The sequence below is a fragment of the Lathyrus oleraceus genome, chromosome 2 (genome assembly GCF_024323335.1).
Source record: "Lathyrus oleraceus cultivar Zhongwan6 chromosome 2, CAAS_Psat_ZW6_1.0, whole genome shotgun sequence".
In the NCBI taxonomy this organism is placed as follows: domain Eukaryota; kingdom Viridiplantae; phylum Streptophyta; class Magnoliopsida; order Fabales; family Fabaceae; genus Lathyrus; species Lathyrus oleraceus.
This window is the reverse complement of record NC_066580.1, coordinates 130,321,284-130,342,021: the sequence shown is the minus strand read 5'-3', so window position 1 is coordinate 130,342,021 and position 20,738 is coordinate 130,321,284.

Genomic DNA, 20,738 nt, shown 5'->3' with positions numbered 1-20,738 from the left:
TGAAATCAAGCAAGTTCATGATGAACACCATCATGCTTCCATCTCTGATTTCTCCATTTATAGGAATCTAGAGTGGAAGTGAGTGGTACAGGAGTGATGTACATCATTTCCTCTTTCGAACGGTACCTAGATCGCCCGTTTTGGTGAACATTTGCATTTCTGCAATTTTTGAGTCTCACCGGAGCTCACCGGAGAAGACGGTGGCACTGGCCACCGTCTCTTTTCCAGATCAATTGTGAGCCCTTGGATCCGATCTCCAGTTTATATCCCAGCCTTTGGATCTTATGACTTTTAATAATGCCTTGTGTGACGCGTTTGACTGGAGACCACCATGAGCGCGCGCATGTGGAGCGTTTGATCAACCACGTCAATTAATGAGGCTTGATCAGACGCTCACGGTTTTTTCTCCTTTTTCATTTTCTTATTTTATTTTCTTTAATTTCCTTTAATTTCAAAAATTCATAACTTCTTTATTTTTAATCCAAAAAATATGGGACCAATTGCATTCTTCTCCATTTAAATTCTAGTTTCTAAAAATGATTTTTAATATTTTTTATCTTGTCATTTGGTATTTTTTGTCAATTTTCTCTTTTCTGGTTATTTTTAATTCATTTTAAATAGTTTTTGATATTCAAAAAATACAAAAATATTTTCCTAACCTAATTGAATGATGATGGATCTATGAAAATTATTCTCATCAATTTTTTTAATTGATTTGAGATTTATTTGAGATTTTAGTTCAATTAGGTTATTTTTATTCATTTTTAATTGATTAAAAATAGTTTCTGACTTTTTAAAATGCTGAAATTTTTTGTCAAACTTTGTTTGACCTTGTTGAACTTAGGATAAATCACTTGGACTTTCAAAAGTTGATTTGAAGTGATTTTGAAGTTTGACCTTTCTTTAATATTTTAATTCAAGTTTATTTTAAATATTAAAAATGCCAAAAATATGTTATTCATTTCTTGACTTCCAGTCTTCATCTCACTTCTATTTTTGATTGTTTGACCATGATTCTCAATGTTATTGGTCAACACTTGTTGATTGGTACATCCCATTTTCCTTTAATGTGCTTTATTTTTTTCCATTTCCTTTTCCATCATTCATCTTCTTCTTCTTCTTCTTCTTCTTTTCTTTTTTGATCAATGAGTTGAAGGTTGATAAGTTAGCATTGATTAGGGAGGTTTAATCTTCCTTGATTCAAATCTAATTCATCTTGATCAAATGATCAAGTGAATGGCTTTGCATTAAGGATAGGTTGCTTCCTAAATCATGCAAAAGACTTAAACCAATACAAGATCAATTCTCTTCTTCTTTTTGGCATGGCAAGTTGTTGGAACTTGGTTCACTAATCAAGACTTCTAACTTGTGTTGTTTGCCTACATTATTATTGACCGGCCTCAGATAGTTGTGACTTCTACATAGGTCCAATTACGATTGCTTAACATGGCGCTAAATTTGCCTTATGGCACACTAACTACTAAGACTAACTATTAACCATTAACATTTACTTTTTGCTCTTTACATTTATGCAATTTATTATTCTTGTGCATATTATTCATTTTCTTTTTTCTTTGCTCATTGGAGCACATGTTTATGTTAATGCAATTTGCCTTTTGCTCACTTGAGCACATAATTGTGTATATGTCATTGTGCCTTGTGTTTTGTTTTGATTGTTGTGGACCAAATGCAAAGAAATGGACAAATGGACTTAGACCTTAGGACTTCCCCCAAGCTAATGGAGTTTGAAGAGCAACTAGGCCTCATGCCTTTAGAGTGCTTAAATGTCAGAGAGTAACTAGGCCTCATGCCTTTAGAATGCTTAAAGCTTGAAGATGAACATTGAAAGGACTATATTCTAAACTCTCTCTTGTCCATTCTTTGATTGTTTATAGAACTTTTTGATGTGTGTGTTCTTGTGCTAGGGATTCCAACTTGATCCAAATTGAGGAATCATTGCCATAAGCTTCTAAGAGAGAGAGATCCAAGATACATTGAGGAACTTTCCAAGAGCTTCATTTGATTGTTGATTGCTTGAGTTTACCATTATTGTGATTGCTTATTCCAAAGGATGGGAGCTACTTGGATCATCCATATGATCTCAAGAGAGGAACTCCCTTTGTGGTTTTGTTTCTTATCCCTCACCTCTTGTATGTTTAGGATTTAGCCATTCTTCTTCTTCTCTCCACTCTAACCCTAGCCAAAACTTTTGTGCAAACATTTAACAATTGTTTTCAACATTAGAAACCTAAGCCTTATGCTTTTGATTTTCAAACTTTCCTTTCTTAATACTTATTTTGAATTGGACTTTTAAGTCAACTTTGACCTATTTTGTACATACTTTTCATTGGTAAATATAACCCATTCAAATGCTTTTGTGGGTTCAATGGCCACTTTCTTAATCAAATTTTCCATAACCTTTAGCTATTAGGTTTGAGTTATCCTTGAGGTAGATGTAATACTCACCTTTATCCTTAGTGTTGGACAATAAGTCTTCCATGCTTATTATAGGGTTAACCCCTCACTAGCATGTTGAAGCTATCCTCACATGGTGGATTTGTGGTTTTAGGTTGAGTTTTCTCCCTTGGATAACAAAAGACCTTAAGCCTTTGGACCAATCAATTCACCAACTCATTTTTGAGATTTTTTTCCCCGAACTATGAGGTTTTGATCCTAATCTTTCTTTAAGATGGTACGTAGGCAATGGGTTCATCCATCCAAACACAAAATGTAAATAACTTGTATATTCTCTCCTCATCTCTTCAATCATGTTTGCACAAACAAATTTTCACAAAACACCAACCTTACAAGCAATTTGAAAAGGGCTCCCTAGGAGTACCTAGGATGTTTTGGGTGCCTAATACCTTCCCATTGCATAATCAACCCCCTTACCCAGATCTCTGACATTTTTACTAGTTTTTGATTCGATAGAACTTTTAGGTTTTTGTTCGCTTTCTAACCCTTCCTTTGGATAAATAGAAGTGCGGTGGCGACTCGACTTGTATGGTTTACCTTAGATTTAGTAAATATCTCTAATGGTAACGAATACCCCGCTACAGAAAAGTGGCGACTCTGCTGGGGAAATTTGCCTATTGGGTTTTGCCTACTTTTCATATTATGTGGTATTGTATTGTATATTATTTTGTGACATATTTTTGTGCAAATTTGGGATGACTGTATTGTTTGTAATGTTTGATTTGCTTGATATATATCAATTGCTTGTGTGCTTGGTGGTCTCTTGTGAGATGAGTTCTATACCCGAACTCGAGTGCACTTAGGATAGGAGAATGGCATAGTCTTGTTGACTTGTATGGAGTTATTCCTTAGCAAGTTGACTTGCAAGTCCATTCACTTGGTGGAGGTCATGTTGGGATCAATAATGTCACACAAGTAGTTGTGGTTAGACATTACTCTTTCCAAAATATAGACCTTAGAAGCCAAGGACCTTAGTTTACCAAGCCCATCTTAGCCTATTCTTAGGATGTAGCGCGAAAGTCGTTCAAGTGTAAGATTTGATACGATTGTTACGCGATACTACACTCATAAGAGTCTCTCTTGAGAATATTTTTTGGAATACGAGTAGTCGTTTCTCCGATAATATCCTAAAGATGGGATGATGACTATGGGAACCTCTTGTAGAACATGTTTGGCAGGTTAAACCCTAATACATTCCCTTTGGGTGGTTCTTAACCGAGACCCCATGCTCGTGACTTGCAACAAACCCTTGATTCATGGTTGATCCGTTCATATATCCTTAATATCAATGGAACTTGGGTGTTGATAAGGTGTAAACCATAATCCACCAAAATGGATGATTGATATTAAGGATACCATGATCCATCCCATGACCTTTGTTTGGTGTGCTTTGCTTGATCCTTGAGTGTGATTATTGCATTCATGCATTCATGCACCCATTTGCATCCATATCATCAAAATAATGAAGAAAATCTTCAAGGAACTTAAGAGGTCTATTTGCAAATTTTCAGACATGGAAAGACAAAGAAGGAATACAAAGAAGTACAACTTCAGACAACCAGATTTGAAAGAACTAAGGAATTTGACATCCTATGTATTAGATCCCTTGGGTTTCAAGGCTCGTTTTGGGAAGCTTCTTCCTCTTCTGACTACTCAGGTGGATGAAGGGTTGATGAGTGTATTGGTGCAGTTTTATGATCCATTGTACCATTGCTTCACATTTCCGGATTTTCAGCTTTTGCCTATGCTTGAGGAGTATGCCTACCTTGTGGGCATACCTATTCTAGACCAGTTGCCATTTAGTGGCTTGGAGAGTATTCCTACTTCTCGAAAGATAGCTGACATGTTGCATATAGATGAATCTCTGGTTGGTGCTCATATGACTACCAAAGGTGGAATTCAAGGTCTCCCTTCTGAGTTCCTCATTACTCAAGCTACTATGTATGGGAAGGCCATGAGTGAGGATGCCTTTTAGGCCATATTTGTACTTCTCATCTATGGGTTAGTGTTGTTCCCCAACATCGACAAGTTTGTGGATGTGAACGCTATTAGGATTTTCTCTACTCTTAATCCCGTTCCGACTCTGTTGGGTGACACTTGTTTTTCTTTGCATATGAGGAATGCAAAGGGTGGTGGTGCCATTGTGTGCTGTTTGCCTCTGTTGTATAAGTCGTTTATTTCTCACTTACCACAAACGGTCGCCTTCAAGGAGAACAAGGGATGTCTACGGTGGTCCACGAGACTTATGTCTCTCACTAATGATGATATCTCTTGGTACAACCGTGTGTACGATGGTGTGCAGATTATCGACTCTTGTGGTGAATTCTCCAATGTACCTCTTCTTGGTACATGTGGTGGGATTAACTACAACCCTGTTTTGGCACGTCGTCAACTTGGGTTCCCCCTAAAGGATAAACTCAATAACATTCTGTTAGAGGGTGTGTTCTTTCAGGAGGGTAAAGATCCCCAAGGCTTGAAGGGCAGGATGGTCCGCGCATGGCGCAAGATTCATAGGAAAGGAAGGAAGGAGTTAGGACCTAAGAATTGTGTCGCTTTGGAGCCTTACGTTGCCTGGGTTAGGAGGAGAGCTTCCAAGTATCTCATGCCTTACGAGTATCCAATACCTACGCCTTCGGTTATGGATGGGCCTTCAACCCTCCCTGACCAAGGAGTAGAGGAGTTGAGAGATGAAGACTGTTCACGCGCTTGGATTCGTGAACGAGAGGAGTTGCTTTAGCAGATTAAGGAGAAAGATGCTTTGATTGAGTTTCTCGAGCATCAGGTCATTGATGATCCTAATGATGCATGGACTTCTCTACCCCCTCAGTCTTCTAAGTTTTGGAAGAGGAAGTACGATCGACTCGCCAAGGAGAAGGAAGCTATGGAGGCAGCCTATGAGGAGGAGGTGAAGAGGCTTCGTGCATCTTATCTTCCTGTATCCCGAGCTTTAGATGATTGTTTCTAGGGATCCATAGGATGATCATTTTCCTTTTTTCCTTGTATTTGGTTACCAATGCTGTACTTCTTTGGTGAAAAAATATTTCCCAGATATTATTGATGAGCTGTTCCCACAAAAAAATGTAATATTTCCCAAAATTTGCAAAAGTTCCTCTGAAATAAAAACAAATCATATGCACGAGCATTGCATGCATCATGTACATAAGCAGGTTTTGCTCCAGGCTTCTTGTCCTATGGTCTAACTCTGTGTTCTTCATTTATTTTGAGGACAAGCTGACTCACCGGTACTACACCAGAGCCAATTCTGCAAGACTGATGGATCATTTGGAACAAGAGAACCGTGAGCTGAAGGAGGAAGTAGCCAGATTGACTGCCCTGATGGAGTCATTCTTGGCCGCTCAGAGCCATTCTTCTCCAACACCCTCAACTCCTCCCCAGAGGACGGTCATTTCTGAGATCGTGACTTCTACTGTGCCTGCAGCAACAACTCACTTTGCGCCATCTATGCCAGCCGGATTCCCTTGGGGAATTCCCTATAATTTTGTGCCAGAGGGTTTTTCTCCAACTCTTGCTTCTTTGCCGGCATCTAGCCCGGTCCTTTCAGTGCCACCTCCGGTCATGCACACTTTACCAAGGGTTGAAGACACCATCTATCATTCTGAGCCATCTGAGGGCCCAGATGTTTATGAGAAGATGGATGACATGAAAGACCAATTCGTTGAGCATCGCAAGGAGCTGAAGACTTTGAGGGGGAAAGACCTCTTTGGTAAAAGTGCTGCTGAGTTGTGCCTTGTGCCCAACATGAAGATCCCTATTAAATTAAAAGTGTCGGACTTTGAGAAGTATAAGGGAAACACATGCCCTCTCAGTCATCTTGTGATGTATGCTCGCAAGATGTCGACACAAACTGATAATGATCAACTGCTCATCCACGATTTCCAGGACAGTCTATTCGGTGCCGCTCTCCGGTGGTACATGGATTTGGAAAGTTCGAACGTTCGCTCTTTCAACGATCTTGGCGAGGCCTTCATCAAGCAATATAATCATAATGTGGATATGACTCCTGATAGGGACCAATTGAGGGCGATGTCCCAGAAATAGAAAGAGACCTTCAAAGAATACGCCTAAAGGTGGCGCGAATCGGCAGCTCAGATAGTGCCACCCCTTGAGGAGAAAGAGATGACCAAGATCTTCTTGAAAACCTTGAGCTCGTTTTACTACGAGAGGATGATAGCCAGTGCTCCGTCAGACTTCACCGAGATGGTGAATATGGGAATGAGACTGGAAGAGGGGGTCCGTGAAGGACGTTTAACTCGAGATGAAGGCTCTTCAGCAAAGAGATATGGAAGCTTTACAAAGAAGAAGGAGGGAGAGGCACACACTGTGTCTTCCCATGTCAAAAAGAAGACCCTCTGTGAAGAGGAAGATTGCTCGCCCAGTCAATAATCAGCATCAGGTGGCTCATATAGCACATGCTTTCAGGGAGGCTCAACATTATCAGCAACCGCAAACTCAGCAATATCAGCAACAACAACAGCGTCCGCAACAGCAGGCCTACCAGCCTCGAAATAACAACAACAATTCCAGCACCAGCTATGAGAGGAAGAGGGTCACCTTTGATCCAATCCCGATGACTTATGCTGAACTCTATCCATCGCTGATTGATAGAAAGTTAATCACTCGGCGAGACCCTCCCGCTGTACCTGCTAACCCCCAGTGGTGGTACAAGCCTGAGCTTCATTGTGTGTATCATTCCGGTGCTCCCGGACACGATGTGGAGAATTGTTATCCCTTGAAGACCAAGGTGCAAGACCTTGTGAGAAGTGGGATTTTATTTTTCGAGGATGTAGGTCCGAATGTGAAGAAGAACCCATTGCCCGAGCATGGGAAGTCTGTTAATATGGTCCAGGGCTGTCCTGGCAAGTACAAGGTCAAATACGTCAGCCATATCCGGCAATCGCTGGTTGAGTTGCATCGCTTGCTGTGCGACTATAGCCATTATGAGCATGACCACGATAGATGTCGAGTATGTTCGGTTAATCAGAGGGGTTGTCGCCAGGTGCGCAAAGATGTTCAAGAGATGTTGGACGAAGGAGTCATTGAGATCCTTTAGAATAGAAATGTTGACGAAGATGCTCCCGAAGTCAACGTAATTTCTCCGGTATTCCGAATACATGAGCCTGTTGTCATCAAGTATGATGGTAGCAAGTAGAAGGTTTCTCCAGCTCTGACTATCAAGCCAGCCGAACCTGTACCGTACTCCTCCGAGAAAGCAGTTCCTTATCGCTATAGTGTTGTAGCAGTGGAGAATGGGAAAGAGGTATCCCTGCCCTCTTCATCTGTCGTTAACATTGCTGATGTCAGTGGTTTGACCCGTAGCGGTCGTGTATTTTCAGCTCCGGTGAAACCCCAGGCTGATACTCGAGGAAGTATTGATGCTGATTTTGTTGAACGCCCGATTAGGAATGCTGTGAGCACTCCAAATCCGGCACTTGTTGCTAAGCCCGCCTCCATGGTGAAAACTCCTGCTTATGTTGGCCCGAGTGGCAATACGAAAGAAGATTGTGATGAGATGCTGAGACTCATCAAAAGGAGCGAGTACAATGTTGTAGACCGACTTCTACAAACGCCATCCAAAATATCTGTGTTATCACTACTACTGAATTTAGAACCACACCGAGAAGCTCTGCAAAAGGTGTTGGATGTGGCGTACGTAGATCACGATGTCATGCTAGAGCAGTTTGATAGCATTGTTGCAAACATCACCGCTTGCAACAACCTGAGTTTTTGTGACGCCGATCTCCCCGAGGAGGGAAGAGACCACAATTTGGCATTACATATATATATATATGAGTTGCAAAGACGACACCATGTCCAATGTATTGGTGGACACCGGGTCATCGTTGAATGTTTTGCCGAAGACCACTCTTACGAAGTTGTCATATTAGGGGCCTCCCATGAGGCAGAGTGGGGTAGTTGTGAAGGCTTTCGATGGGTCTCGCAAAGCTGTGATTGGTGAGGTTGATCTCCCAGTCAAAATCGGACCAAGTGATTTTCAGATTACCTTCCAGGTTATGGACATTCACCCATCATATAGTTGTCTCTTAGGCAGACCATGGATTCACGAGGCTGGTGCCGTGACATCCACCCTACATCAGAAATTGAAGTTTGTAAAGAATAAGAAGCTGGTGGTGGTAGGGGGAGAAAGGGCTCTCCTGGTTAGCCATTTGTCTTTATTCTCATACATAGATGCTGAGGATGAAGTTGGAACTTCGTTCCAAGCTTTATCTATTGCTGAGCCAGTTGAGAAGAAAACTCCTTCATTTGCTTCCTACAAAGATGCGAAGTTGGCCATTGAGCATGGTGCAACTGCTGGATTGGGGTAAATGATTGAGTTAAAAGACAACAAGTCCCGGGCTGGCATATGCTATTCTTCTAGGGTCTTCAACAAGCAAGGTTCGTTCAAGAGTGGTGGATTTATCCACACCAGTCAAGACGAAGAAGTTGCTTCCATTATGGAAGAGGACGAAGAGGATTCTGGCAATTTCATCATCCCTGGAGGAATCTGCAATAATTGGGTCGCTGTGGATATTCCAACAGTTATCCATAAGTCACAGTAATGTTCATTGTGTTAAAAAAACTCTTCTCCCATGCCAAAAGGAGAAGTGATGGCATTGTTGGCACATAAATGTAATGATATTTTCATTCAATAAATTCATGTTAAATGTTTGTTTTTCCAATTATTTTCCCTTTTCGCTTTTTGCATGAAATTGGTGATCACAAAAAACCCTAAAAATAAGGATAATATCAATCTTTTCATCTGCATAATGATTTGCCTTGTTTAAGTTCTAAAATCATTATGCAGGTTAATCAAACCCATTGAACATAATGATCCAACACCATCTCCCAACTTTGAATTACCTGTATTTGAGGCGGAAGAAGATGATGTTGAAGAGATTCCTGACGAGATTACCCATCTACTTGAGCATGAAGAGAAGATCATTCAGCCGCATCTTGAGAATCTGGAAACAATCAACTTGGGGTCTGAAGGTTTTGTGTGAGAAGTAAAGATTGGGGCACTCCTGGAAGAGTCTGTTAAGAAGGGGTTGATAGAATTGCTACGAGAATATGTTGACGTCTTCGCTTGGTCATATGAAGACATGTCGGGTCTAGATACTGATATTGTGCAACATTTCCTACCCTTGAAGCCTGAGTGTGTGCCTGTGAAGCAAAAGCTCAGAAGAACTCATCCCGATATGGCAGTGAAAATCAAATAAGAAGTTCAGAAGCAAATTGATGCGGGGTTTCTGGTGACTTCTACATATCCTCAATGGGTGGCCAATATTGTGCCCGTGCCTAAGAAAGATGGAAAAGTCCGAATGTGTGTGGACTATAGAGACTTGAATAAAGCTAGTCCGAAAGATGATTTTCCACTACCACATATTGATATGTTGGTAGATAATACAACTAAATTCAATGTCTTCTCATTTATGGACAGATTTTCCGGATATAATCAGATTAAAATGACACCCGAGGATATGGAGAAGACAACATTCATCACACCTTGGGGAACTTTCTGTTATCGAGTGATGCCCTTCGGTTTGAAGAATGCCGGAGCCACGTATCAACGAGCTATGACTACCTTGTTTCATGATATGATGCATAAGGAGATCGAGGTATATGTTGATGATATGATTGCTAAGTCAAAAACGGAAGTTGAGCATGTAGAAGACCTGTTGAAGCTTTTTCAACGTTTGAGGAAGTATAAGCTTCGTCAAAATCCCAACAAGTGTACATTTGGAGTCCGTTCCGGCAAGCTATTGGGCTTTATCGTTAGTGAAAGAGGTATTGAGGTTGATCCTGCAAAGGTCAAAGCAATACAAGAGATGCCTGCGCCCAAAACTGAGAAGCAAGTCCGAGGTTTTCTTGGCCGTTTGAATTACATTTCCAGATTCATATCCCACATGACTGCCACATGTGCACCGATATTCAAGCTCCTTCGGAAAGATCAGTCCCATGACTGGACCGAGGATTTCCAGAAAGCTTTTGATAATATTAAAGAATATTTGTCTGAGCCTCCGATTCTGTCTCCGCCTGTGGAAGGGAGACCATTGATCATGTATCTGACTGTTCTTGAAGACTCAATGGGTTGTGTCCTTGGCCAGCAAGACGAATCAAGAAAGAAAGAGTATGCCATCTACTATTTGAGTAAAAAGTTTACTGATTGTGAGTCTCGATACTCAATGCTTGAGAAGACATGTTGTACTTTGGCTTGGGATACTAAGCGATTACGCCAATACATGTTGAATCATACGACTTGGTTGATATCCAAAATGGATCCGATCAAGTATATTTTTGAGAAGCCTGTTTTAACTGGGAGGATTTCCCGTTGGCAGATGTTGTTGTCTGAGTATGATATCGAGTATCGAGCTCAGAAAGCTATTAAAGGCAGTATATTGGCTGACCATTTGGCACATCAGCCGATTGAGGATTACTAGTCAGTTCATTATGTCTTCCCAAATGAGGAGATTCTGTATTTGAAAATGAAAGATTGTGATGAGCCTACGCTCGATGAAGGGCCAGAGCCTGGTTCCAAATGGAGTATGGTGTTTGATGGCGCTGTAAATCAATATGGAAATGGTATTGGGGCAGTGATTATTACTCCTCAGGGCACACATTTTCCTTTTACAGCAAGGCTAACTTTCAAATGCACGAATAATATGGCTGAGTATGAGGCCTGTATTATGGGATTAGAGGAGTGCATTGATTTAAGGATCAAGCATCTTGATGTGTATGGTGATTCGTCCCTCGTTGTTAATCAGATTAAGGGTGAATGGGAAGCGAATCAGCCTGGCTTCATTCCATATAGGGATTATGCGAGGAGGATTTCAACATTCTTTACTGAGGTTGACTTCCATCATATTCCTCGAGATGAGAATCGGATGGCCGACGCTCTCGCTACGCTCGCTTCAATGATGGTGGTAAGACTCTGGAATGAAGTTCCGAATATCACTGTGATGCGCTTGGATAGACCAGCTCATGTGTTTGCAGTAGAAGAAGTAAAAGATGATAAACCATGGTATCACGATATCAAGTGTTTCCTTCAGAGCCAGATTTACCCGCCTGGGGCATCTGTGAAAGATAAGAAGACTCTGAGGAGATTATCAGGAAGTTTCTACCTCAATGGCGATGTGCTTTATAAGAGAAATTTTGATATGGTGCTGCTTAGATGCGTGGATAGACACGAAGCAGACCTGTTGATGACTGAGGTCCATGAGGGTTCATTTGGTACTCATTCCAATGGACATGCCATGGCTAGAAAAATGTTGAGAGCAGGCTACTATTGGCTGACGATGGAGTCTGACTGTTGTAAATACGTGAAGAAATGCCATAAGTGTCAAATTTATACGGATAAGATTCATATTCCCCCGACACTTCTGAATGTGATTTCATCACCATGGCCTTTTTCTATGTGGGGAATCGACATGATTGGCATGATAGAGCCGAAAGAGTCCAATGGACACATATTTATTCTCGTAGCAATTGATTACTTCACTAAGTGGGTTGAAGCGGCATCATATGCAAATGTGACCAGGCAGGTGGTTGTGAAGTTTATCAAGAACCAACTCATATGCCGACATGGTGTGCCCGATAAGATCATTACTGATAACGGATCTAACTTGAACAACAAAATGATGAAAGAGTTGTGTAGTGAGTTCAAGATTGCGCATCATAATTCTTTTCCTTACAGACCCAAGATGAATGGGGTTGTTGTAGCTGCTAATAAGAATATCAAGAAAATCATACAGAAGATGGTTGTCACGTATAAAGATTGGCATGAGATGCTGCCATTTGCTTTGCATGGATATCGTACATCTGTCCGCACTTCAACAGGGGCAACCCCTTTTTCTCTTGTTTACGGCATGGAGGTTGTGCTCCCAGTAGAGGTGGAGATCCCATCAATGAGAGTCTTGATGAAAGTCAAGTTGACTGATGCTGAATGGGTTCAGAGTCGTTATGATCAGTTGAATTTGATAGAAGAAAAGAGATTGACTTCCATGTGCCATGGTCAGTTATTTCAGCAAAGGATGAAGAGAGCCTTCGATAAGAAGGTCAATCCTCGTGTGTTCCGAGAACGTGACCTTGTGCTCAAGAGAGTCTTGTCTTTCGCGCCCGATTCCAGGGGCAAGTGGACTCCAAACTATGAAGGCCCATATGTTGTTAAGAGAGCCTTTTCAGGCGGTGCATTGATACTCATAACTATGGATGGGGAGGATTTCACTCGTCCTGTGAATTCAGATGCAATCAAGAAATACTTCGCCTAAAAAATAAAAAAAAACAGAATAGCTCGCTAAGTTGAAAACCCGAAAGGGCGACTTAGGCAAAAATGAGCGTCTCGGTGGATTGAAAACCGGAAAGGGAGATCCACGCAAAAATTAGAGACATATAAAAAATTGAATATATATATCCCGCTAGATTGAGTACCCCACCCTAGGGAAGTCTAGGCAAAAGACAGGGATTTGGCAAGTAACTGCATCCTGACAAGACTTTGTTCTACAACTGTCATCCGTCAGAGGTTCTCGCTCATTCATCATCAACCTAAGCCCTAAATACATCGGATTCCGAATTGGTGGAGAAATGGTCATTATGTTCAATGTAGCCCTTTTTCAATATATATCACCAATTTCAAATTTGAAAAAATCTATGGAGTCTTGCCATATGCACACTACCATTCCATCAAATAAATTTGAGCCTTTATCCAATTATTTGCACTCTTATTTGTTTCCATTTCAACAAATGTTTTGCATGTTTTAATTGAAAAATATCATTGTTTTAACTAAATCTTTCATAATTTGATTTTAAACAAAGTGAACATTCACAATGATGAGGGGATACTGAGGATGTCTTCAGTGCTCTCCCAAAGATGGTAAGATTTTGGACAGGGTAAGACATTTGTTCCTATTCCTGGCTTGCTTGTGTCCTCTTCCTATGGGGCCTTTTGTGGTTATTCTCCCAAGCTGAGTGTTGGGAAAGTTTATTCATCCTTCTTTCCTATAGCAGAATAGTGATTCTTCCTCCTCAGCAGATGTGATCTCATTATTTGGGACAGTGTTTGATGACCCTTGGAAACTTCTGATTTGGTGGTTGTTCCCCATGGAGTTCCATGATCTCCTCTGATATTTTCCCCAGTAGAGTGCTCCCATGGCGGATTTCATTTGTATGATGATCCTTGTCCCATTTGGAATGACTAATTCCCATTCCCCTGCAAAGATCTTTGTGGTCTTGGCTTTCTCCCTTGAGATGTAGTACCGGATGTTTGTGTACTTGTTCGTTGGACTTGTTTGTGTTAGATATGTCTGTTTGTCAGCATTCATCATACATAAACCATACATGCGCATATTTATAACATTCATGTCGCATTTGTTTGACATATATCTTTGTTTGTTATCTCTTGTTTAAGGGTGTTATGTTCCCCAAGCAGATGTTGGTGGTTGATCTCTCCATATAGGGTCAACCCCATAAGCAGAAAGTGTTCATCTTTCCTTCCATATTCCCTACTGAGTTATACCCTCGTGGATGATGGTTGCTTATGTTTCCTCCCAACACATATTTTGGGATGGAGTTCCTCATTGAGTTATATCCTCATAGGGACAAGTTTTGTTTCAGCAATGGTCTCTTTTGGCTGCTTTTTGCACTCCCTTGTGGTGTAAATGAATGATTGCTCAGTAACCAGTAATTATTCATCTTACCCCCGGCGGAGTCTGTGGACTTCTACCCTAATACCGGTGGTTATAAGTCCTATTTTTGTGGTTCTCTACCCTCATATTGGTAGTCGTAAACCCTATTTCTATCCCCTTGCAGAGTTAACCTTTTGCTCATCCTAACCGATGACGGTTACTTCTCCGTGGTTTTCTACCCAGTATCCGGTAGATGTAATCCCCTACTTGACGGTTATCTCTATCCAATATTCGGTGTCGATATTCCCTCATCTTTTGGGTAATTGCTCTGATCAAGCAATTTATCCCCAGCAAGTCATCTCTCGTCTACCCTTTGTTATGGGTGACGATTGTTTCTCCCCTGGATTGGTCATCATTATGTACCTAGTTTCGGTATCCCGATGTCCTTTCCCTTCGGTCGATTTATCCTTTATTAACCCAGTAACCGGTTGTGGATAATCTTCCATGCGAGTATGTTATCTACGTTCTGACGGTAATAGATAATATATCTCATGCGCTCTTTGGTCGAAGCCTTTTGTTCTTCCCCAGTCGAGTAAGATTCGTATCCCTTTTTTGGAATCGAATGTCCATCCTATAATCGAGTTTGCTTTTATCCCTCTTTTGGATGATGAGTGTCTTGGGAATATTCCCCAATTCACGCTATGGTTGGTCACCTATTATATGCCCAGTAACCGGTATCCCTGATGTTCCTTCCTCCCTGCTCCCTATTATGACTTTTTGTCCCCTTGCGGAGTCAGATTTTCCTGAGCTGAAGTATACCTTTTTAGGTCTTCCTCAGATGATTTCGGATGTTTGATATCTCTCGCCTTTATACCGGTCTTAGATATTCATTCCCCCGAGCATGTTGTTCCCTCACCTTTATACTGGTGTTCAGATCACATGTCTCTTTGATCTTATTACCCAGTAGCCGATAATACCTCATCCTGTTGTTTTCCCTGAGGAGTTTTGTTTGGGTTTTCCCCAGCAAGGTCCCTTAGTGGATTCTCCCAGCCTGAGTCCGAATTTTTATCTGAAGTATCCATTATGGATAATTTCTACTGTATTGACATATTCCCCAATACACACGCCTTTGAGTCAGCTCGGGTCTTTCCATTGATTTACTCCTTCTGGAATTCTGCTCCCCAAGCTTTAAGTCTTGCCCTGCTCACGCATTGTTTCTCCCTTTCTATCCCCATGAGAGTCCCAGAGTCTCTGTCCCATGGAGTAAATTACTCATATGGATTATCAGTTTCTCCTGATTTTTTTTTTGTGGACACATTTCTCCACAGAGTATTACCTTTTGCATACATACATTTGCATCATGAGGTATCTTAGGGACCAAAATTCGTCTCTCTGTTATTATTTAAGCCCATTCTACCCCGTCAAGACGAAGATTTTAACCTTCACTTCTCCGGATAGAATGACCTTAAATAGGGGCATCTGTAAGACCCAAATTTTGTCCCTAAGATCCCTCATGGCATCATAACATTGCATTTGCAAAGCCTCAAGGATCATAAGCATCTTGGTTCCCCTTGCCTTTGGGTGAGACCTCTTGTGAGTGGTTTGAGATCACCAAGCATGCTTGAATTTGTATATCATTGCTTTTCTCATTCTTGTTTACTAACCAAAAGCACAAAAATATGTCACTAACATCTTTTGTTTGTAGCTTGAGCAATCACAAGGTCAAGAGCTTCAAGGAAATCATTGGTACAAAGATATGGCCAAAAGAAGATGAAGGCAAGCATGACAATGGTTCCCCAAGCTCTCATCTATCAAATATGCCTCCCAAGTATCTCAATTCATCATTTTGATCAAAGCAAGTCAAAGGGTTTGAGGTTTGTTCCTCAAGGAAACCTTAATTCATCTGATCACCTACAATGCCTTGCTAATAAAGCAACCTCAGCCCATGATCAAATAAAATCAAGGGAAGTTCTTTAATTCATCATTTCATTCATATTTGAACTTATTTGAGTGTCCTCAATCATCAATTCATCAAGATATGAGTTATGGACTTGAGAAGTTGATCAGTCAATTCATCTGACTACTTTGAAGTGCACTGAGACCTAACATTTGATGTGTTTGTCAAATAGAGATGATCCCAAAAGAAAAAATGTTCTTAAGGACAATATGAACAACTTTCAGGTTCATCAAAAATGTATTTGAAGCTTGGAAGGTCATCTCCCATTCCAATACATTATAGGTCATTTTGACTGAAACCCTAATTTTGGGTCAACTTCCCAAGTACATAACTCATTCATATTTTATGATTTTGAGGTGGGATCAAATGAATTAGAAATATTAAGATGTCTACTTCAAATTTTATGTTTAACAAAATTTCATAATCTCAAAGGAAATACATGTGATAATGCAAAACAATATAGGTCACTTTGGACCAAATGCATTGAAAGGCAAAAAAGTCCAACTTCAAGTGCCTATAACTTCTTCATAAAAAATCCAAATGATGCAAACTTTAAGTCCATTTTGATTGTCATTAAGAGATCTACAACTGTGATGTTTAAGGTTTTTCCATTTGAAGCTTGTATCATCAAAATAGAAGGGCTTGAAGTTGGTTCAATTTGACAAAATTCTCAAAGGCATGTTTTGCACTATGAACTTCATGGCTTGTTTTCATAAATTTCCACATTCCAAATGAGTTTTTTCTCAACATAACATTTGTTCCTTATGTCAAGACCTTTCCAACCATTACCCACATGCCTATGTTTCAATTTTCCAAGTGGCATTTTCGAAGAGGTGAAGTTTTAAGCTCAATTATGCATTTCATGGTGAAACTTCATATGCAAGCAATTGGAGTGCAAACCACACGTCCAAACCTTCTCCAAATCATTTCAGAATCCATTTGCATTGGCTTTTGGGCCCTCCATGCGTCTGTACAGGCCCATGCATGGAGGCCTTCAATTTGCATGCACACGAAATTCACCTTGCTTTGCATCAGCTCCATCTATAAATAGACATGCTTGCCCACTTCCAAAAGAACCCTGAATCAATCTGAGATGCTGCAAAAATCAAAACCTAGCCATACCTAAAGGAACTAGTTCACATTTTCTTCAATTTTTCAGATCTAAAATTCAACTGAATTTGGTTGAATCTTTAGATCTAAAGTTCCTAGACCTTCATCATATGATCCATTGAACTTCTGTTTTACCAAAAGAACCGAGGAAAGGAGCTCAGATCTTCACAATTCAAAGGTTTACTTCAACTGGTTTTTTCTTCAAAACTCCTTATTCCTTGACCTATTGAACTGGATATTGTGTTGTCTGAAGTCCTCTCTATAGAGGCATCATTGCTATTCGTTTAATTTTTGAAATCAAGCAAGTTCATGATGAAAACCATCATGCTTCCATCTCTGATTTCTCCATTTATAGGAATCTAGAGTGGAAGTAAGTGGTACAGGAGTGATGTACATCACTTCCTCTTTCGAATGGTACCTAGATCGCCCATTTTGGTGAACATTTGCATTTCTGTAATTTTTGAGTCTCACCGGAGCTCACTGGAGAAGACGGTGGCGCTGGCCACTGTCTCTTTGCCAGGTCAATTGTGAGCCACTAGATCCGATCTCCAGTTTATATCCCAGCCTTTGGATCTTATGACTTTTAATAATGCCTTGTGTGACGCGTTTGACTGGAGACCACCATGAGCGCGCGCATGTGGAGCGTTTGATCAACCACGTCAATTAATGAGGCTTGATCAGACGCTCATGATTTTTTCTCCTTTTTCATTTTCTGATTTTATTTTCTTTAATTTCCTTTAATTTCAAAAATTCATAACTTCTTTATTTTTAATCCAAAAAATATGGGACCAATTGCATTCTTCTCCATTTAAATTCTAGTTTCTAAAAATGATTTTTAATATTTTTTATCTTGTCATTTGATATTTGTTGTGAATTTTCTCTTTTTTGGTTATATTTTAATTCATTTTAAATAGTTTTTGATATTCAAAAAATACAAAAATATTTTCCTAACCTATTTGAATGATGATGGATCTATGAAAAATATTCTCATCAATTTTTTAATTGATTTGAGATTTATTTGAGATTTTAGTTCAATTAGGTTATTTTTATTCATTTTTAATTGATTAAAAATAGTTTCTGACTTTTAAAAATGCTGAATTTTTTTGTCAAACTTTGTTTGACCTTGTTGAACTTGGGATAAATCACTTGGACTTTCAAAAGTTGATTTGAAGTGATTTTGAAGTTTGACCTTTCTTTAATATTTTAATTCAAGTTTATTTTAAATATTAAAAATGCCAAAAATATGTTATTCATTTCTTGACTTCCAGTCTTCATCTCACTTCTGTTTTTGATTGTTTGACCATGATTCTCAATGTTATTGGTCAACACTTGTTGATTGGTACATCCCATTTTCCTTTAATGTGCTTTATTTTTTTCCATTTCCTTTTCCATCATTCATCATCTTCTTCTTCTTCTTCTTTTCTTTTTTGATCAATGAGTTGAAGGTTGATAAGTTAGCATTGATTAGGGAGGTTTAATCTTCCTTGATTCAAATATAATTCATCTTGATCAAATGATCAAGTGAATGGCTTTGCATTAAGGATAGGTTGCTTCCTAAATCATGCAAAAGAATTAAACCAATACAAGATCAATTCTCTTCTTCTTTTTGGCATGGCAAGTTGTTGGAACTTGGTTCACTAATCAAGACTTCTAAATTGTTTTGTTTGCCTACATTATTTTTGACCGGCCTCAGATAGTTGTGACTTCTACATAAGTCCAATTACGATTGCTTAACATAGCGCTAAATTTGCCTTATGGCACACTAACTACTAACACTAACTATTAACCATTAATATTTACTTTTTGCTCTTTACATTTATGCAATTTATTATTCTTGTACATATTATTCATTTGCTTTTTTCTTTGCTCATTGGAGCACATGTTTATGTTAATGCAATTTGCCTTTTGCTCACTTGAGCACATAATTGTGTATATGTCATTATGCCTTGTGTTTTGTTTTGATTGTTGTGGATCAAATGCAAAGAAATGGACAAATGGACTTAGACCTTAGGACTTCCCCTAAGCTAATGGAGTTTGAAGAGCAACTAGGCCTTATGCCTTTAGAGTGCTTAAATGTCAGAGAGCAACTAGGCCTCATGCCTTTAGAATGCTTAAAGCTTGAAGATGAACATTGAAAGGACTATATTATAAACTCCCTTTTGTCCATTCTTTGATTGTTTATAGAACTTTTTGATGTGTGTGTTCTTGTGCTAGGGATTCCAACTTGATCCAAGTTGAAGAATCATTGCCATAAGCTTCTAAGAGAGAGAGATCCAAGATACATTGAGGAACTTTCCAAGAGCTTCATTTGATTGTTGATTGCCTGAGTTTACCATTATTGTAACTGCTTATTCCAAAGGATGAGAGCTACTTGGATCATCCATATGATCTCAAGAGTGGAACTCCCTTTGTGGTTTTGTTTCTTATCCCTCATCTCTTGTATGTTTAGGATTTAGCCATTCTTCTTCTTCTCTCCACTCTAACCCTAGCCAAAACTTTTGTGCAAACATTTAAAAATTGTTTTCAACATTAGAAACCTAAGCCTTATGCTTTTGATTTTCAAACTTTCCTTTCTTAATACTTATTTTGAATTGGACTTTTAAGTAAACTTTGACCATATTTTGTACATACTTTTCATTGGTAAATATAACCCATTCAAATGCTTTTGTGGTTTCAATGGCCACTTTATTAATCAAATTTTACATAACCTTTAGCTATTAGGTTTGAGTTATCCTTGAGGTAAATGTAATACTCACCTTTATCCTTAGTGTTGGACAATAAGTCTTCCATGCTTATTATAGGGTTAACCCCTCACTAGCATGTTGAAGCTATCCTCACATGGTGGATTTGTGGTTTTAGGTTGAGTTTTCTCCCTTGGATAACAAAAGACCTTAAGGCTTTTGGACCAATCAATTCACCAACTCATTTTTGAGATTTTTTACCCCGAACTACAAGGTTTTGATCCTAATCTTTTTTTAAGATGGTACGTAGACAATGGGTTCATCCATCCAAACATAAAATATAAATAACTTGTATATTCTCTCCTCATCTCTTCAATCATGTTTGCACAAACAAATTTTCACAAAACACCAATCTTACAACCAATTTGAAAAGGGCTCCCTAGGAGTACCTAGGATGTTTTGGGTGCCTAATACCTTCCCATTGCATAACCAACCCCCTTACCCAGATCTCTGACATTTTTACTAGTTTTTGATTTGATAAAACTTTTAGGTTTTTGTTCACTTTCTAACCCTTCCTTTGGATAAATAGGAGTGCGGTGGCGACTCGGCTTGTATGGTTTACCTTAGATTTAGTCAATATCTCTAATGGTAACGAATACCCCGCTACAGTCTTGATAGGCCAGTTCATGTGTTTGCTGTGGAAGAAATCAAAGACGAGAAGCCGTGGTACTATGACATCAAATGTTTCCTCCAAAGTCAGATTTACCCGCCTAGGGCATCTTTGAAAGATAAGAAGACTTTGAGAAGATTAGTCGATAATTTCTAATTGAATGGTGATATATTGTACAAGAGAAACTTCGACATGGTTTTGCTCAGATG